Source organism: Anabrus simplex, chromosome 10 (assembly GCF_040414725.1).
Source record: "Anabrus simplex isolate iqAnaSimp1 chromosome 10, ASM4041472v1, whole genome shotgun sequence".
NCBI classification, from domain to species: domain Eukaryota; kingdom Metazoa; phylum Arthropoda; class Insecta; order Orthoptera; family Tettigoniidae; genus Anabrus; species Anabrus simplex.
Genome location: NC_090274.1, coordinates 18,650,189 through 18,669,481, shown reverse-complemented (window position 1 = coordinate 18,669,481; position 19,293 = coordinate 18,650,189). Strand labels below are relative to the sequence as shown.

General features: G+C 39.1%; 2 long non-coding RNA genes across 2 annotated transcripts in view; one reads left to right on the top strand and one right to left on the bottom strand.

Moving 5' to 3' along the window:
* The window catches only part of LOC136882380 (uncharacterized), a 28,238-nt gene extending 24,031 nt beyond the window's left edge, over nt 1-4,207 (top strand). Inside the window, exon 5 of the long non-coding RNA XR_010861154.2 lies at nt 4,114-4,207. This is a non-coding gene — a long non-coding RNA (uncharacterized lncRNA). The remainder of the gene's footprint in view (nt 1-4,113) is intronic.
* Nucleotides 4,208-5,626: 1,419 nt separating this feature from the next.
* The window catches only part of LOC136882233 (uncharacterized), a 40,930-nt gene continuing 27,263 nt past the window's right edge, over nt 5,627-19,293 (bottom strand). Inside the window, exon 3 of the long non-coding RNA XR_010861121.2 lies at nt 5,627-5,767. This is a non-coding gene — a long non-coding RNA (uncharacterized lncRNA). The remainder of the gene's footprint in view (nt 5,768-19,293) is intronic.

The window sequence follows — 19,293 nt, the reverse complement described above, 5'->3', positions numbered from 1 at the left end:
GAACTGAGTTTCCTACTTAAAATCTGGTTGGAAGAATAACTTGAGAAACATTTCCTCATGTTCCTACATTGTACAGAAGGTATTCAAGAGTATTTTTTTGTTTTGTAGCAAGTATGGACAACCTTCTTGAAGTATTGTGTGGATGTAGAATTTTAACCGTTTTCTTAAACTGGAGATATAAATATGTCTGTGGACTGCTTTGGTACAAAAATATATATTTATTAGATTAGATCCTCTAAGAAGTATGATGAACGTCTTTGGCTAATTTATTAATTTTCTTTCTCATTTAGCTCTTTGGTTAGAATTTGTATTATGATATTGCCTCAGTCTTATCTCAGGGATTGAGGTTTGTTATATAAAAAAGCCCTGAGCGGAGCTTTTAAAAGAAGGAAAGATCATAATAGGAAGATAAAGTTGGAATTCAAGTGGACAAATTGGGGCAAATATTTATGTATAGGATGGGAGTATTTTATCAAGGAAAATGTTAAATGAAAAGGCTAGGTAAACAAATGATAGGTAATCTGCCACCTGGGTGACAGCCCTAAACGCAGATAATTAATTTATTTTTGGTTTTGAAGTAGTCAGTTTACTTGTAGGTGTAAACTTATCGTGGCCAACAATGTTGCTGGTTTTGATCTTCAGGTGGAACTTATTACTCTGTATTCCACCTTGTGCCCATATACAGTAATATGAGTATCTCAGAAATGTAGATACGTTTTCTAAAAATTACAAAATTATCAAGGCGACTGGATGATGTTGAATCCAATCATAGCAGCCTGCAGAATATGTCAGGTCAGGATGGAAGGAAATGCAGTTTGAGCATCTGTCTTGAAAAGTGTTGCCAACATTCACTGAGGGTTTCAGTAAATGCTTGCAAAAATTAAACAGGAACATTTTGAGATAGAATATCTAAGGTTTGAGAAGATAGCATAAGGAGATATATCTGTTGCTATTTTCTGGATTATTTACAGCGACATTTTACATATTTTAGTTAAATTCAGCTTTATGTTGTTTCCATTGATCTCCAGTGATAGTTGGTCAGTTAGAAAATTGGGTGTTCACAAAAACAGTAATAGTAACATTAAGTAAAAAATGCTTATCACTCGCTTAACTGCGCTGTTGACTTCTAAAGGTATCGCATTTTAAAATTGAATCTATCGAGTTCATGATTGCTTTGACTGATCAAAATAAATAAATCCATATGAAAACTCAATTGACAGACACGATTAGGACCTTTACAATGCTTCTTTTGTAGCTGGTACATACACACACCGGGCGAGTTGGTCGTGCGGTTAGGGCCGCGCAGCTGTGAGCTTGCATCCGGGAGATAGTGGGTTCGAACCCCACTCTCGGCAGCCCTAAAGGTGGTTTTACGTGGTTTCTCATTTTCACACCAGGCAAATGCTGGGGCTGTACCTTAATTAAGGCCACGGTCGCTTCCTTTCCTATCCCATCGTCACCATAAGACCCATCTGTGTCGGTGCAGCATAAACAAAGGTACTTACACAGTGACCAAGCGAGTTGGTTGTCAGGTTATGGATGTGCAGCTGTGAGCTTGCATTCGGGAGATAGTAGGTTCAAACCCCACTGATGGTTTTCCATTTTTATACCAGGCAAATGCTGGGACTGTACCTTAATTAGGGCCCTTTCCTATCTCATCATCATCATAAGACCTATCTGTGTCAACTTGCAAAAAAAAAAAAAAAAAAATGGAATTTGTTGCCAGGATTGTAGTCGTCTGCTATTTGAAAGGGTGTGCAAATCGTAAATATTGTGATTGCATTGAAGTTAGTGGCTGTCATTTTGTTGAGAGGTGCAAAATCATACATTAACTCAGGTTTGTCAATGATATGGTACTGTAAAAACTAGACGTGAATAAAATAACTAATTAATGTCAGTAACAGTAAAATAGTAATAAACATTTTTAAGCTGGTTCCTCAGACACTACATTCCCTATCCCAGAATGTTTAGTAAAACATATATTTCCTGTTTAATTTTTGCATGTTTGTACTGAAAAAAATAGTGTATGTATATTGAGTATGGTAGCAAAGTTTAATCAGCCACGAAGGGCATGAAAATGAATGACTCCCTAGGTCTCGACGCTTAATACCGTCGGGTCAGAAAAGAACAAGAGTTGACCAAGGGAGGTCGGATAGGATGGATAAAATTGAGGAGCCTGGCACAAGTTAGTGGTAGCAATGTCAGGACTCGGCTCAGCGCCCCCATTGTCACCAACCCGTGCTCCCCAGTTGAGAGCCCCGGGGACCCCTTTTAGTCACCTCTTACGACAAGCAGAGGATACCAAGGGTATTATTCTACTGCTCCCCACCCACTGGGAGGTTAGGGTAGAGAGAGAGAGAGGGGCATATGTTTAATAACTTTTCAAATTCTTTGCATATTTTTAAGAAAAGTCCAGGTAAACAACTTGGGTGACAGCCCTAATTGCTGATCAGTGATGATTGATGATGTTAATTTGAATATAATGTAAGGGTGTACCAATTTGTTGTGCAAGTCAGTGATCAGAAAGTTTTCCATACTTGTCAGAAATGGTTTGTGATTTTTTTTATCTAGTAGTATTGCCAACTCTTGGAAGTGCTGAACAGTTATTAAATCTGAATGTAGAGTTAATGAACTTTAACAACTCGCCAGCTTTGGTTCAGTTGTGGAACCCTTGTTCTGTTGCTTTACGGGATCGGGTATGAAGAGTTTTTACGACCGGGTGCTCTTTCTGACGTCAACCTCATCAGATGAAACGAATGAGGTGATAATAGGAAGGGAGAGGGGTGAATCCCATTACTGGCACGGGGCCTGCTCAAGCCTCAACGTTCCCATCCGACGGATGAATCGCCATCAACAATATCATGTGCCTTCACTCCATATGAGCACTGCGAAGAGGTTTGGAATTTAATCCAGGCTTTTGGCACGTAAATATAATCCACTGATTAGAAATTTTATACCACCACCTCTCCTACCCTGCCGGCCAACATTCTGATGGTGATTTTTTTTTTTCGACCAGTGGAACTCGAACTGGCTAACCGCGGTATCAGAGCGCATAGACTTGACGCCTTAATGATCATGGCCACGAGGCGGGCTATGTGCAGAAATTATCACAAAATCTTGACATTTACCAACACAAAATAAATTGTTAGTGTCCTAGGAACTTGACTGAATAGTGCAGTCTACCGGCATTTAAGAGTACAAGAGACCTGCTCTAACCAAGCGAGTTGGCCGTGCGGTTAGGACTGTGCATCTGTGAGCTTGCATTTGGGAGAGGGTGGGTTCAGGGCAGCCCTGGAAATGGTTTTCCGTCATTTCCCATCTTTGCGTCGCTGAAGGCCTACTGTAAGGAGAAATAAGTCTCGTACAACTGATAGTAGTTGAAGGGATGATAAACACGTGCCCTTTTCAATATCTCGTGCCAACAAAACCAAACAATTAACGGTGCCATTTTAGACTACAGTAAAATTGGGGTGGTTGATAAACATTCTGCAAGATTATTTCTTCATTAGTAGGCAGTTGTAAAAACTGCGTGACTCAGGAGGCAGCGCCAGCCTCTCGCCGCTGGGTTCGAATCGTGGTCACTCCATGTGAGATTTATGCTGGACAAAGCAGAGGCAGGAGAGGTTTCTGTCCAGGTAGTCTGGTTTACCTAGTCTCTTTCATTCCAGCAACACTCACCAATATCATTTCATTTGCCAGTCATTGCCCCAGAGGAGTGCGACAGGCTTCGACAGCCAGCACAGTTCCTACCCTCGCCGCTAGATGAGGGCTTCATTCATTGCATTGCTGACTGTCGAATGACTGGAAACAGGCTGTGGATTTTCATAGTAGGCAATTATATTTACATGTACACTTTCCAATTGTTGGCAGTACTGCTCTGTGTGTGTGTGTTTTTTTTATAACATCTTATCGTTGCACCTGTGAAATGTTTCCACTTGAGATAACAAAACCCTAACAGACATCACACGGTTTTTGCAGGTGCTGCAATGATATGTATGGAGTACTGCTATTGCACAAGTGGGAGAGTAAAAGTGCTCTCTTCTTGTGCAATAGCAGTACTGTATTCGATGTACTTAGTATTATTAATTATTCCATTTTTTTTTTCTTGAACAGGAAAGTCCGTGATTCATAAAAGTTTCGACGCTGAACCTGGACACTTGAAATGAGGTGTTGGACTTAGGGTATATTTTTAAGCTGTTTTTCTGCTCAAAATGCAATTTTTTTAGTAAAATTTCTTTATTTTTCATGATTTTTTCATAAATTTTGTAAAATATTTGAAGTTTGTTATAATTAATATTTTTATTTTTGATGTAATTATGAAAAATAAAAATGAAGAAAAAAAACTAAGTCCAAATTTCCATAATTTTTATTTATGCAGAATGGAAAACCTGAAATTTTAAAATCCTTTTCCTATTCATTTTAATATAGACATCTGAGGCAAAGCTGTTCTTGGTGCAATACAGGTCACTTCCAACTTGCTTTATTACATGAAAAGGAGAATAGGAGTATATATATACATAAATAAACAAGTCCTTTGTTCTTTCCATCTTTTATTACATAATTCTCATTGTTACAATACGTAATACAATTAACGATAAAGGCTGAGGAAAGATACAGACACTGTTGGTGTTATCATATGTTAAGTTTCCTGAACATTCAGTTTACTATTTGTAAAAATTTCCAGACAAAAATTGTACTTTAAATTAGGAAAACTGACAATTACAGTAGCAAAGATAAGACAAACAGTTGCCAGCTTTCTATTACAAACCACTCATAACAACTGAACACAATAGCAAAACCATAAGCAAATGCCATACTTGCAGAGACTCTTGCAAACAGTATAATGTACTGGAATGCTAAAGAATGTATTATTCAGCTAAGTTATCCACTTCAAATAACTCAAACCATTCAAGATAACATCCTCTTTCCACTTTCAGTAATGGCACTCAGTTTTCTTAAATGGAATTACACATAGCCTTAAACCTACAAATATTACATATTCAGTACCATGATTATTTTGAAAACCAGACAGGTATTTCACAAAAATACAATGGCAAATTAAGCCTGTTTAAATAATTTTCTCAACATACTTGTCTGGTTTTCAAAATAACCAGTGCTGAATTTATAATTGTTGTAGGTTTAAGGTTGCATACAAAACATTCCAAGTCTGATGAGCCCCTTGGAAGTTATATCAAACAATTTGCTGCACCCTTGTCTAGAACTGAAAGTGTTCAGCCATTTGCAAAATGTTTGGAGAGATATCCTTATCAATTCAAAGTACCATATACAAACAATCCAGCAATAAATAAAAACATCCCAGTTACTCCTATTTTTGCATTTAATTGTCAAAATTGAAAACTATAAAATTTACTGCAAGTAATTAACAATAATCAAAGTCATCACAATGCTAGGGCTGTACCTTAAGGTCACAGCCACTTCCTTCCCAGTCCTAGCCCTTTCCTATCCCATCATCACCATAAGACTTATCTGTGTCAGTACAACATGAAGCAATAGCAAAGTCATCAAAAAGTCTACTTTGGGTCAAAAAAGACCACTATTTTTCCCATGTTAACAGTTAAAATGCATTGTTATATCACATGGTAATAAGAACACACTGTCCATAAACTTTCTTGCAACAGTACTTATTTTTATGCCTGCAAAATTAAGCTGCTATTTTCTTGACTTTGTTGCTGAACAATTTTCTAACTGCCATAGCAAATCTCCATCTCTTCATCCATGCAGTAGAGGAAAATACAGCTCTCAGCAACTGCAAAGGAAATATAGTGGATAAATTAATCACTTAAACTGGAACATTCCTTTGTATATATAATAATTCAGTATACATCCAAACAATTACACCAATGAGAAACAAGTCTGCCAAAGTTCATTTATAGTTTGGCCCATGAGAGTTGGAGTCTGACATTTGAGCAGTGAAAGCAGTAACTAAGTACTGTATGCTGCATTGTCATAGTTACCACCATCTGCAGCATGTCACCCTTTTGTACAGGATGAAAGGGCAATCAAATATTTCAGCATAATGCAATTCAATAAACTTTGACCTGTTCCTAAGCTTATGCTAAATTCCAACATTTAAGACTGAACAAATCATTGCCAATAAATTATATTTCTTAATCACTAAACTGACAATCTCAACAAGCAAACATGTTAAATAGAGAATTGAACTGTACAACCAGCCACTGATTAACTTAATAATATTCAAGAAACAAATAATTACATAAACCAGCAACAACTAACAGTACCACTCCAAATAATATCTCCAAGCAACAGAAAGCCAATCCACATGGCAATAGATCCTTAAATGTAGCATCACTGTTATTGCCATAGCAAGAGACCATTTGAGCAGTGTTAACTTGTTCTCACCAGTGGCAATAAAGGTCAGACCAACTCTCATGGGCCCAACTATAGTCAAATTGTACATGTCATGGGATCTAACTACAAAATTTTCATTCATAAATGTTTGCTGCAGAGGGATGTGCCACATGCATTACCCAGTGAAGAACCTCTGCAATCAACTACACTAAGTCCCCAGCATGAGGCATGGAAGACCTATTGGAGTAAATTAGTCCAATCCCCTAATTCCTGAAACTGGGGAATCATTAAGCCTAAGAAATGTTTGCACCTATTCTCCAAATTGTCAGTTTATTTTTCCCAAAACTGTTAACTGTATTATATAATTTGAGAAAACCTGTATCCTGTCCATTATGTGAATGGGGAACATGCAAGTGCTAACACTAAAGGTGGCAAAGCAGTATAGTAGTGTGCACATAACAGTATGTTGATTGACAGATTTGCCTGTATAACAGTACCAGGTGTCCACAATTTAATCAGCATAACCCAGCACAGGCTGTAATGATCATAGGAATTAAATTTCATAGATATCCTAAATAAGCAATGTGCTCACAAATTATGCCACAAAAATAATTAGTTCCCAGACCTGCACCAGGCAAAAATATGGCACTGTAAGCAGTCAGAACACGCAATTTTTCATAACTCAAAGTTAGAATTTTCTTCCAGTGGAATTCCATTGCTAGTTCCTTGGTTGTTGTGGGAACAACCAGTGCATTCAGCTTACATGACTGGTATACTTTTTACAAGGGCATTCATTCTTGGTTCATTTTTCTTTGAAAAGATTACTCCTCATGGGCCTGTTAGGTGCACTGTTGTGTGTCCTACACCACCTGCAAGCTCCACAGCCCGCCCAGCATCGACGCTTCGAGAGACCACGAGGTGAACTGCAGAGCACCGACGTAATCGTCTATGACGTCAGCCAGCGCTATATGTTGAGCGACGATTTCTCCTCGAGGCACTCCCACAGTGTCCAGCGATCAGACTACACCGTATGGCAGACACGGAGGTACCCTCTTAAATAAGAGTTTTGAACAGGTGGACTAACTCTGATCGGGAAGTATCACCTCAGGACATCGCCTCAAGTATCCTGCCTCCCGTATTACAGACATGCATCCCGTCCTAGCATTCTGTTACTCGTGAACTTTAAAACAAGTTCCCTGCAAGTTCTACCTAGCATTCTGCTACTACAGACTTTACTACAAGTTCCACTTGTAATTCTACGTACTACAGATAGTCAGCTATCACAGACAATCATTCATTCGAGCAGCCTATCATATCAAGATAGAACTCAACATGCATACAAATATTAGTGTATATAATTGTAAATAATTCCTAGACCATCAGTCTGCTAATTTATGTTATTAATTAATGTGTGCAACACTACAAACATCAAGACAAATTTCATTTCTTTTATGTACATACTGTATGAACATTTCTAAATGATTAACTTTTACGTTGTGCCTTGTATATCAAGTTCCTTGTATACAACATGCACCTTATAGGAACCTCTTTGAGCAACATGTGATTCCAGCTTTGCAACACAACTGTGACCACACCACTATTTTCAAGCAAGATGGGGGCAACACCACATGTCTCACTAGGTAAAGATTTGCTGCAACAGACCTTCAGTGAAGAGCACGTCTCTGGGCATTTTCCCAATGCACGATCAATTTCCCCCGACCTAAATCCATGAGACTTCTGGCTGTGGCGATATCGGGGACATTCTGTCTGTCTGATCTAAAGGCTAGCACATGGCAACATGTTGCTCTGATTTCACCAGATAAGCTGCAGGCAACTATTGACCATGACATTACAGATGCAAGATGTTGCTGAGTTGGGTGGCCATATCTAACAGTGTAACCATAAATCCTAACAAATGTGCCAGAATCACCATTTTCATTTGACTTTTCCTACCTATTTCTTCAACCCTACACTCATTACAGCACCATATTTTGCACCTGGTGGCAAGACTTAGAACTAGTAATTTTTGTGGCATAATTCTTGAGCACATTGCTTAATATACCTACAAAATTTCAGACTCCAATCATTACAGCTCATGCTGTGCCACACTGAACAGTCAGTTTAATATTTGCTTTACATCCAATTAACTACTGAGAGTTTTCAGAGATGCTGAGGTGCTGGAATTTAGTCCCACAGCAGTTCTTTTACATGCCAGTAAAAATATAGACAGAAGGCTGACATATTTGAGCCCCTTCAAATACAGCCAGAATGAGCCAGGATCAAACCTGTCAAGTTGGGGTCAGAAGGCCAGCACATCAACCATCTGAGCCACTCAGCCCAGCTACAGTCCATTTAATTGTGGACATCCAGGACACAGAATGTCTCAAACCTTTTGGGAGAAATTGAAATAGGTGATAGTGCATCCACAAATGATACTGAGTAAGGAACCAATGATCAGAAATTCATATTTATTGTGTTATGGACATTCACCACATTATGTAACTCGTAGTAATTGTTCAAAGTGACAACCAACTTCAATGCATGCATGACAATGGCACATGAACTTCTGCCATACTCTCTCAAAGATCCCTGGTGTCTGTTGTACCAGGAGACAAGCAGCTTGGACCCATTTCTACAGGGGTTTCATACACCAACAACTTGACATAACCCCAGAGGATGAAGTCCAGAGGTGTAAGATCCAGCAATTGCACTGGCCATGGGCCATTACCTCCCCTTCTAATCCAACAGTAAGGGTATGTGTTGTTCAGGTGCTCGCAGACATTAACAATGAAATGGGCTGACTCACTGTCGTGTTGAAACCACATCCTCACGTGGATAACAAGGGGTACGTAGTCTCCAAGAACTGTGGCAGCACATTTCGCAGGAACAGCAGGTAACCTTGACCAGTCAAACAGGGAGGGAGCAAATAAGGTCCTATTAGGTGAACTTGGACAATGCCTACCCATACGTTGACAGAATCGTTGCTGGTGGCCACCGATGTGGGTGGCGTGAGGATTGTCCTCACTCCAGACATGGCTGTCGTAGCTGCTGAAAACACCATAAGTGAACAAAGAGTCATCCATGAACAATACAAATTGTACAAAGTTCAGCACTACAGCACTGTGGTGGATAATCCACTGACAAGTGAATGCAGGGCTCAAAATCCTGGCCATTTGTCCCAGTGCTTGCACATGTTTTTTATGATAGAGGTGCAATGCCTGTTCCAGAGTACTTTTCACACAGTATCGTTCAGAGTGTGCTTTTCACAGGCAATTTGACAGGTGCTTATTGCTGCATGGTTGGCCAACAATCCAACACCATCTTCTCAAAGTCTTGTGTTCAGACATGTCTTTGGCCAGCTCTGCAACCCTATTTCTCATAAGTTGGTATCTACAGAGATAAACTTCCAATGAAGATGATGCCTGTTGAGAAAGCATTTTCTGTACATTCATGCTGCTTTACAGACACTGCATCCCTCCCACAGCAAACATTCTACATTCCATTTTTGACTACAAGTCATGCACTGGACACAGTAACATACCTCACCACAGACATCACAAGCTGTCTGATGCAATGGACAAACATCAGGGCTAGTGGTGTGCTTGCAGCACAGGTTAATGCACCAGTACAATGCATGCAGTCATCACATGGCACAAGCTAAGAGCTAAGCTGTGTAAAGTATGTCTAACAAATATGCATTTCCGATCATGGTTCCCTATCTCAATATAATCAGTTGTCGACACACTATCACCCCATTTCAATTTGACCCAAGAGGTTTGAGACAACTGTATTGTAACAATTTACATAGAGGCAATGTGGAACATTGCCATCACACTATACAATACGTTTATGTCGTGACAGCCATTAATTCAGAATATTAAAATGATCTTTGCATTACTTTTTTGCCTTCCCTTGCAAGGAGTACAAAAAAAATACAAAAATGGATATTGGCAGTGAACCAAGTGAAATAATATCAGAAACATTGAATTCATATATAACTGATCCATTAAGAATAATGGTAGTGTAGTCATTCTTAGAGCAGACAACATCTCAAGTTCCTTGGCCCAGTTTATTACAACACTAAATTCATATAATCCAATCATTTATTTTTTACAGATTCCATATTTCATCCTTTCTTAAATAAATCTGAATTAATTCCTGCAAAAATACTAAGGGTAGTTATGAATTTTAAAACTATCAGTTTTGATTCTATTTTTACTAAGTTCAGGTAAAAATACACACATTAGGAATGAAAAATTAAGAGAAAATAAAGTCTCACAAATAACACATGGGAGAGAAGCAAAGGTGTTGAAATTATTGCCTGATAAATGCAACAACACAAATCAATCTCTTAGAAGAAATAACCAACCAAACAGGTTTGAGAATCTCTGTAGGAAAAACAAAATTTATTACTAACATAAACACTCCAAAATTTTTGAAGACATATTGGTCAGATAGAGAAAGTAAAGAAATTCAAATACCTGGGGGGAATAATTCAAGAAAATGCTTTAGAAAAAGCAGTTGAAGAAAGGTTAGACAAGATGGGAAGAGCATATGGCATCAGTAAGAAATGTTTACCTATAGATCTTACAATTCAGTGATCTCTATGCAAGTGAATGCCTAGTTTTGAACTGTAGTTTAAATAAACTTGAAGTACTAAAAAGAAGAAACTAGAAAAATCTTAGGCCCAATGAAAACAGAACAGTGGAAATTAGAAAGTAATATACCAGAACATAGAAAATATTATAGAAACAATAAGGTAAAGATTCCTTTTACAAGTATATGAAAAATTAGCCTTTCCAAGATTAAAGTCATGTTAGTAAATAAGAAACCTAAGAATGTGAGGTTGGTGATACTAAGATGGAATAGGTAGATGATCGTTGTTTAAAAGAGCCTAACAGCTAGGTCATCATCCCTAATGGTACAAGGTGAACAAATTGAAAATTAAAACTTCAAAATATATCCACTGACTAGTCTATAACAAATTAAAAAATGATCATAAAACAAAAACCATCAGTGGATCCTATTCACAATGCTTTAAGTACTGGAATGATACTAATCTAAAAATGGTTCCAAAATCCAGGTCACCCCCCATAACAGTACTAATCACTGGTAAAGCAGAACCATAGTATTCCTCCTGTAGTGGTACTAATCACAGGTAATGTAGACCCATGGTACATCACACAATGGCACCATTCACAGGTAACAAACCTATGGTGTTTCGCACAGAAGGGTGTAACTCACAAGCAACCCAGACCCAAGGTTTTCCTCACATCGTGAGACTAATCACAGGCCACGTACTCAATGGTGTTGCCTATATAGTCTTAGTAATCACAGGCAATGTAGACCCATGGTGTATCACACATTATGGTAACTCCCACAGGCAACACAAACCTATGCTTTTTCTCACAAAGGTGTGCCAACCACAGGCAACAGATCCATGGTGTTCCTTATAATGTGGTACTACTCATACGTAACAGACCCATTCTGAACAGTGGAACCGACTGGTGGAATGCACACAATGACACTTATCACAAACACCCAGACCAGTGTTTCTATCAGAATGGTACTGCTTCTATGCAACATAGACCCATTGTTTTCCTCACAAGGCAGTATTAATCTCAAGTAACGTAGACCCAGTGTTCCACACGTAATGGTACTAATCACAAGCAATCACTTGGTTCTAGTATCACTTGGTCACCCCTTTTAGTTGTCTCTTAAGACAGGAGGGGATAAAATGGGTGTATTCTTTGTCTGCATCCCCCACTCACAGGGGGTGGAACAAGTAGATCATTTCAAGTATTTAGGACATGTGTTCTCCAAGGATGGTAATACAGTAAGTGAAATTGAATCAAGATGCAGTAAAGCTAATGCAGTGAGCTCACAGTTCCAATCCACAGTATTCTGTAAGAAGGAAGTCTGCTCCCGTACAAAAATATCTTTACATTGGTCCATTTTCAAACCAGCTTCGCTTTTGGGAGCGAAAGCTGGGTGGACTCTGAATATCCTAAGTTAGAAGTAACAGGCCTGAAAGTAGCAAGAATCATTGCTGGTACAAACAGGTGTGAACAATGGCTGGGAGGGTGCTTGAAATGAAGAGATGACAAGTTAGGAGTGAACTCTTGATGAAGGTGTTCACATAAACTGGCTTTAGTAGTGGGGTCATGTGAGATGGTGGATAGGTTACCCAAGAGAATAATGGACTCTTACAGAGGGTAAGAGAAGTAGAGGGAGACCAAGACTACAATGGTTAGACTCAGTTTCTAACACTTTAAAGATAAGAGGTATAGAACTAGTTACAAAGAGAGGATTGTGGTGGTGTTTAGTAAATTCACAGAGGCTTGCAGACTGAATGCTGAAAGACATGAGTCTATATAATGAATATGTATGTGTAGAATGGTATAGAAATAGTGACAATAGAGATATTCAAGTACTTTTGGAAGAAAAAGTCAACAAGGTGGTTTCAAGAACAATTTAGTGAAAATTTAAATAGAAAGTTATGGAAGGAGATATTTAAAAAATAGATTAAGAATGGAACGATTCCAAGAAAGAATGAAAAGGAAAAAAACCCATGGCACTACAGCCCTTGAAGGGTCTTTGCCTACCAAGCAACTGCTGCTCAGCCCGAAGGCTTGCAGACCGCAGGGTGTCATGTGGTGAGCACAACGAATCCTCTCGGCCATTATTCTTGGCTTTCTAGACCGGGGCCACTATCTCACCATCATAGCTCCTCACTTCTAATCACGTAGGCTGAGTGGACCTCAAACCAGCCCTCATGTCCAAGTAAAAATCTCTGGCCTGGCCAGGAATCAAACCTGGGGCCTCCAGGTAAGAGACAAAGAATGCCACCCCTACACCACAGGGCCAGCAATGAAACGGAAACCCAGTCCAAAATGGTCTGAGGAGAGAAGAATAAAGCACAGTGAAATGATGAAGGAATACTGGAAAGAACTGAAGAAACAAGGAAGGATGAATTGAAATCAACAAGTGGTTCCTAGATATGGAGTTGTATTGGTTCAAACTTGAAATTTTGAACATAAAGGGTCTCTCAAACTCAGACCGAGCACACTGTGTTTGTACTCTGCACTACGGCAGCTGCCTCAGCCCAACTTACGTCTCGTGCATCCACCCTGTTTTAAACATGTATACAATCGTACATGAAATCTTACCTTATAAAAATGCTGGAAGTGTCATCCTTCATAATGAGGGACTTCATAAACACCATTAAGATTTTCTGCACACCAATAGCGAGAGTTATGACTGCTCACACGGCCAGGCCCCATCCGAAAAGAACACAAGCTGCAGATCAAATAAATGATCATTCAGTGATGCAAGATACCACTCACTTTTGAGGCTACATCAGCAGGTTTTAAACAATGGGCCCATGTAAACCTGTACAGTTTGATGTGTAACAGCTTTGTAACTCAGTATGCAGAAGAAACCAAAACAACCTACATGCACTAATTTTGTCAGGGATTTATTCAGTGACTGCTCAAGATTTGCACCAATGTCATCTAGCTTTTCCTCTGTTAAAACAGTGTGTACATGCATGTTTTTTATTGAGCACTGAGCCAGTAGTTTCAATTTTATTTAGAATTACATGAATTTGTGCTCATGAAGGTGGCACTTCACCAGGGAATTGCTGAACAAATTCATCGCATACCCGTCAAGCCGACTCTTGCTTAAAATAACTTTTACGTATGAAAATACGGGGTTTCAATGATAACCCTCACCAGGTTAACAGCTGGAATTCAGACTGGCTATTGATGCTCCTTACAAGGTCAAGAACTACGCACGCACCTCCCATACTGCAACTGCCCTTCGCAGAGTACAAACACTGCATTCAGTCTGGGTTTATATGAGACACCCTGTATTAGGTCGTACACAGTACATGCAGTATACTCCTGGCCATGTAAGTGCATACACTAAACATACAACGTTCTGTTAGTACTGAAGATACTGTGTTAGTTATTTCGTAACTGTTGGGTTTGATTCAGCGTGGTTAACCATACAGTTTAGGAACCCGACTTCTTGATATGCCGTCTTACAGTTAATGCTGCATGTTGGCACTATGTAGGCATGATTTTTTTTGTTACTTGCAAGATTATGCATACTGCAACTGCTGTATTGTGAAAATCACTAGCGTTACATTTGCAGGTATAGTGTAACTTAATAGCTTTTCAGTATGTTGAACACCAAAGTTAAATTGTATTTTTATTCCTTGTTCAATAGGTTCTTTACAGATAAGTTATAGTGTAATCAATATTTACACTGAACTTGTGTGTTCAGACTGGAAAGCTTTTAAGATACACTTAACCGAGTCAACACTCAAGTATGGCTTTAACAAATTAGTGGGTATAAGTAAAGCATTTTCTTTTTCTGCAGGATTATAAATCTATTTGGGAAATACCAGGTAGTAGAATTGTGGCATATTTGAATAACATATTTAATAATGTAGTTGGTGTTAAGCGACGAACAGAGCATTTTATTAATACGGTCTTATTTCATCCATTTCGTATCTATAGAATATAACTACGATGTATAAGCAAGAAAATTCTGCAAGAACTCCAAAAGGGAAAGCAACATTACCTCCACCATAAATATCAATTCAGTTGAAAATTTGTCTTGTCACGATTTTGATACAGTTTCCAGACATGTAGCCTTTGTGAATTCCTATTGACAGCATAAGTCAATGTAATATATTTGCTTGTGTATATTATTACAGCGTGATTTCAAGAAGGGAGCGAAATTATTTACACCAGGCAAACCCCGAAGAATACGGTTATAGTAATGAGTTATATCACAACGACAGCAGAAATATATAACTATTTTAGTAAAGATGAGAAAGAATGTTTATTTTCATAATTTCTAAATGAACTTTAAAGCAAGACAATTATGAACATTTTGATTTATCATTTATTGGGTAAAGGAACCTCCATTATTGATACTTTTGATTGTTATGTCTCTTAATTTCAATATGTAACTAATCAAGTTGACAGCAGTGATATTTGCTTTTCATTGCACAGTATGTACAGAACACATTGAAGAGATATTCAATACCTTACAGAACAAGTAGAGTATGGTTCCAGTGTATGGGGCCCTCACCAGGATTACTTGATTCAAGGACTGGAAAAAATCCAAAGAAAAGTAGCTCAATTTGTTCTGGGCAATTTCTGACAAAAGAGTTACAAAAATATTGCAAAGTTTGGGTTGGGAAGATTTAGAAAAAGGAAACAAGCTGCTCGACTAAGTGGTATGTTCCAACCTGTCAGTGGAGATAGGCGTGGAATGACATTAGTAGACGAACAAGTGAGTGGTGTCTAAAGGTAGGAAAGATCACAATATGAAGATCAAGTTTGAATTCAAGATGACAAATTGGGGCAAATATTCATTTATAGGAAGGAGAGTTAGGGATTGGAATAGCTTACCAAGGGAGATGTTCAATAAATTTCCAATTTCTTTGCAATCATTTAAGAAAAGGATTGGAAAACAGATAGGGAATCTGCCACTGGACGACTGTCCTAAATTCAGATCAGTAGTGATTGATAAGTGGCAAACCAGACACCAGTAGGATCTGAACCCATAACCTCCTGATTTCACGTCAGTTGCTCTATCAACCTCTTCTATATGTACTGTACTTTGAAAGTTTATTTGATGTATTACAGCCCTGATGGCTCTCCATGGCAACATTGTGGACTATATTGGAGGCAAATCCAGTACCATTCAAACTCCCTCCTAACAACCCTATGATTTTCCCATGTTGATTGTTGTTTAAAGGGGCGTGACAGGTCATCCCCTAATGGTTATCAGGTGCAACGAAATGAAACTATAATTGAAACTTCAAACTGACTATAATCTTAAATCAATGATTAAAAACTGGCCACTGAATACAAAACAATCAGCAGATCCAATTCACAATTTCTTATTTTCTGACATGAAGCTTGTCCAAAGGGGTCCAAAATCCAGGTCACCAGCCCCTCATAGTGGTACTAATCACAGGTAACACAGACGAATTGTGTTTTGCACACTAGGACTATTCACAAGCAACGTAGACCCATGGTGTTCCTCAGATAGTGGGGCTAATCACAGGCAATGTAGACTCATTCTGAACACAGGGGAACTGACCGATAGAACATACAATGACCATTATCACAAGGAAAGCCCAGACCAGTAGTGTTCCACACATCACAGTACTGCTCCTATGTAACAGACCCACGGTTTTCCTCACAAGGGGGTCCTAGTCGCAAATAACATCGACCCATGGTGTTCCTCACGTGATGGTACTAATCACAAGTAGTCTCATGGTTCTAATGTCATGCGTTCGATGCCGCTTACGACAGGCAGGGGATACTGTGGGTGAATTATTATTCTGCTTGTTCCCCCCCACCAAAGGGGTAGCAGCTCGGTGCAACATTGAACAAAGTGGCATTATAAGTGTTCCAGAAAATAGAAATTGTGAACTGAAAAGTCCTCTTTGTGCAAAGATTTCCATAGGCATGAAGATATTAAAAAGGGAAGCACATTTAACAAGCACTTCCTTCCAATCATTTGAAACATTGCTGTCATTTTCTACTCTCAGGCCAATAAAAATTACCTTTGTATTTATTTCATAAAGATGAAGTCAGAGCACTGGGGTTTCTGTTCAGTGTTCACAGAACAACAAGCAGACTTTTTTAAACTCTTGATGTACTGTGTCAAGCTACTCAAAAATATTTTTTTGGCTGAGTTATCAGTTTCTACTCTGCCATCACATGCTGTGGTCTGCCTGCCACAAAACTGACCTGTTGCAGAGCTTTCCACTGTTTCTTCTTGCTGCTTGCTGGACCAAGATCTACCACCATTAGTCTGTTTCCAAGGATAGATTCAATAATGTTATTGGCTTTATGTCCCACTAACTAATTTTACAGTTTCCAAAGAACCCGAGATGCCGGAATTTAGTCCTGCAGGAGTTTTTACGTGCTAGTAAATCTACTGACATGAGGCTGGCTTATTTGAGCATGTTCAAATTCCAGACTGAGCCAGGATTGAACCTGCCAAGTTGGGGTCAAAAAGCCAGCGCCTCAACCTTTTGAGCCACTCAGCACAGCACTGATATATTCTTTAAAACTACAGTTATGAGATTTACCGTAGTGAAAAGGTATTCCAGTTACTTCCTGCTCCATATTTTAGTCCCTTTCAAGTTCTTAGCATTTTCCAAAACTACGTGCCTTCAGAGTCTACACCATACAAGGGTAAGTCTATAGATATCTGCAATTTTGCTGTAATTATCTTCAGGTTGGCTCTATGACGTGTGCTCGCCAGCCGCATGGTACCGTTTTCTACGACTGTGGTAGGTTTCAGTGTTACCAGATCATTACAGCTTGCGCTGTTGAGACGTAAAAATAGCCGTGCAACACTGTTTGCACAAAGGAAGAACAGAATCCCGTAATCTTTTTTTGTGGTCTGAGGGTGTACCAGGAGCAGACATGCACAGAAAACTTTCAACACAATATGGCAACAATGTTTTGCCGCAGCAAAGTGTTTACTAGTTGAATGAACAGTTCAAAAGGCGTTGCTTGAGCGTGAAGCATGAGGAAAGATCCACACGTGCATCTGCAGCCGTAACTGATGCCAATATTGAACAAGGGCGCGATATGATCCTGAATAGCAGATGATTGACTGTTGACGTGGCAAACCATATGTACATTAGCCATGGTTCTGCATATGAAATCATGCATAACAGGCTTAACTTTCACAAAGTCTGTTCAAGGTAGGTTCCAAAACAATCGTGTGAAAATCTGTCAGCACCTACTGGACCGTCATGCTAACAAAGGCAAAACGGATCATCACTGGAGATGAAACCTGGGTTCACCACTTCGAACCAGAGAGCAAACCTCAGAGCATGAATGGAAGCATCCTGGATCCCCAGTCAAAAAGAAATACAAGAGTAAACCTTCTATAGGAAAAGTGATGCTCAGTGTTTTGGGATTCTCAAGGTCCAATCCTGGAACATTACCAGGAAAAGGGAGAAACAGTAAACTGAGAACGTTGCAGTGATATGCTGGTAAACAAGCTGAACCCTACAGTTTGCAAGAAATGCAGAGGTCGATTGTTGGAAGGAGTTCTTTTGTTGCATGACAATGCACATCCACATATTGCTGCCCACACCGCTCAAACTCTTCAGATGCTGCATTTTGAGGTGTTGGAGCATGCTGCATATAGTGTGTGTTAAGACAGGAGGCGGGGTGCCTCATTCTTCGGCAGGCAGAACATCAGCCCAGGTAATGGCCACCAGTTTTACATCTCTGTAGCTATCTCCGCAAACTTACCCAGGGGAAGGTTCTAATTTCTAACTATGAAACCACCCATCCAGGGGAAGGTTCGAATTTCTAACTATGAAACCATCCATTTCCTAAAAATGTAAATTACTTGCTAATGTAAAATTTCATAAAGACGAACTGAAAATCGGGATAGAGAGTGCATTACCCTCTCGAGTTCCCCTTCAATTTATCTTGAGGCGACTACGATTTTGTAACTTTTTCTCTTCCTGTAAAGCATTAATTAACCTTTCTTTCTAGTCACTTCAGTAGTGTGGGATTAGCCTCTGCACCAGACCACAAGCCCAAGTAGGGTTTTAAAACTTGGTTTTTCAGGAGCACAAGTGTATGCCTCCATACAATTGAATTTAGACCAGTAATTTAACCTGTTTTTTTTCACAAAGGCCCAGTAGTATGGGTACTAGATATCCTTGTGTAGAGGTATTTTAAATTGTAGGTTGTGTCTAGAGAGGCCAGAAATTGTAATGTTTGGTGTAAAGTTCCCTTGAGTAGCCTGTAAGAAATTGGAGCCAGCTTCCTTGGTAAAATTTGGAGAGCATGTACGCTCTTTTCTGAGATTTGTGTAATAATGAATGGTGCCTTTGGAAGGCCGTAAATCGTAATGGTTGGAACAAAGTGCTCTGGAAAATTATTTATTAGGAGATAT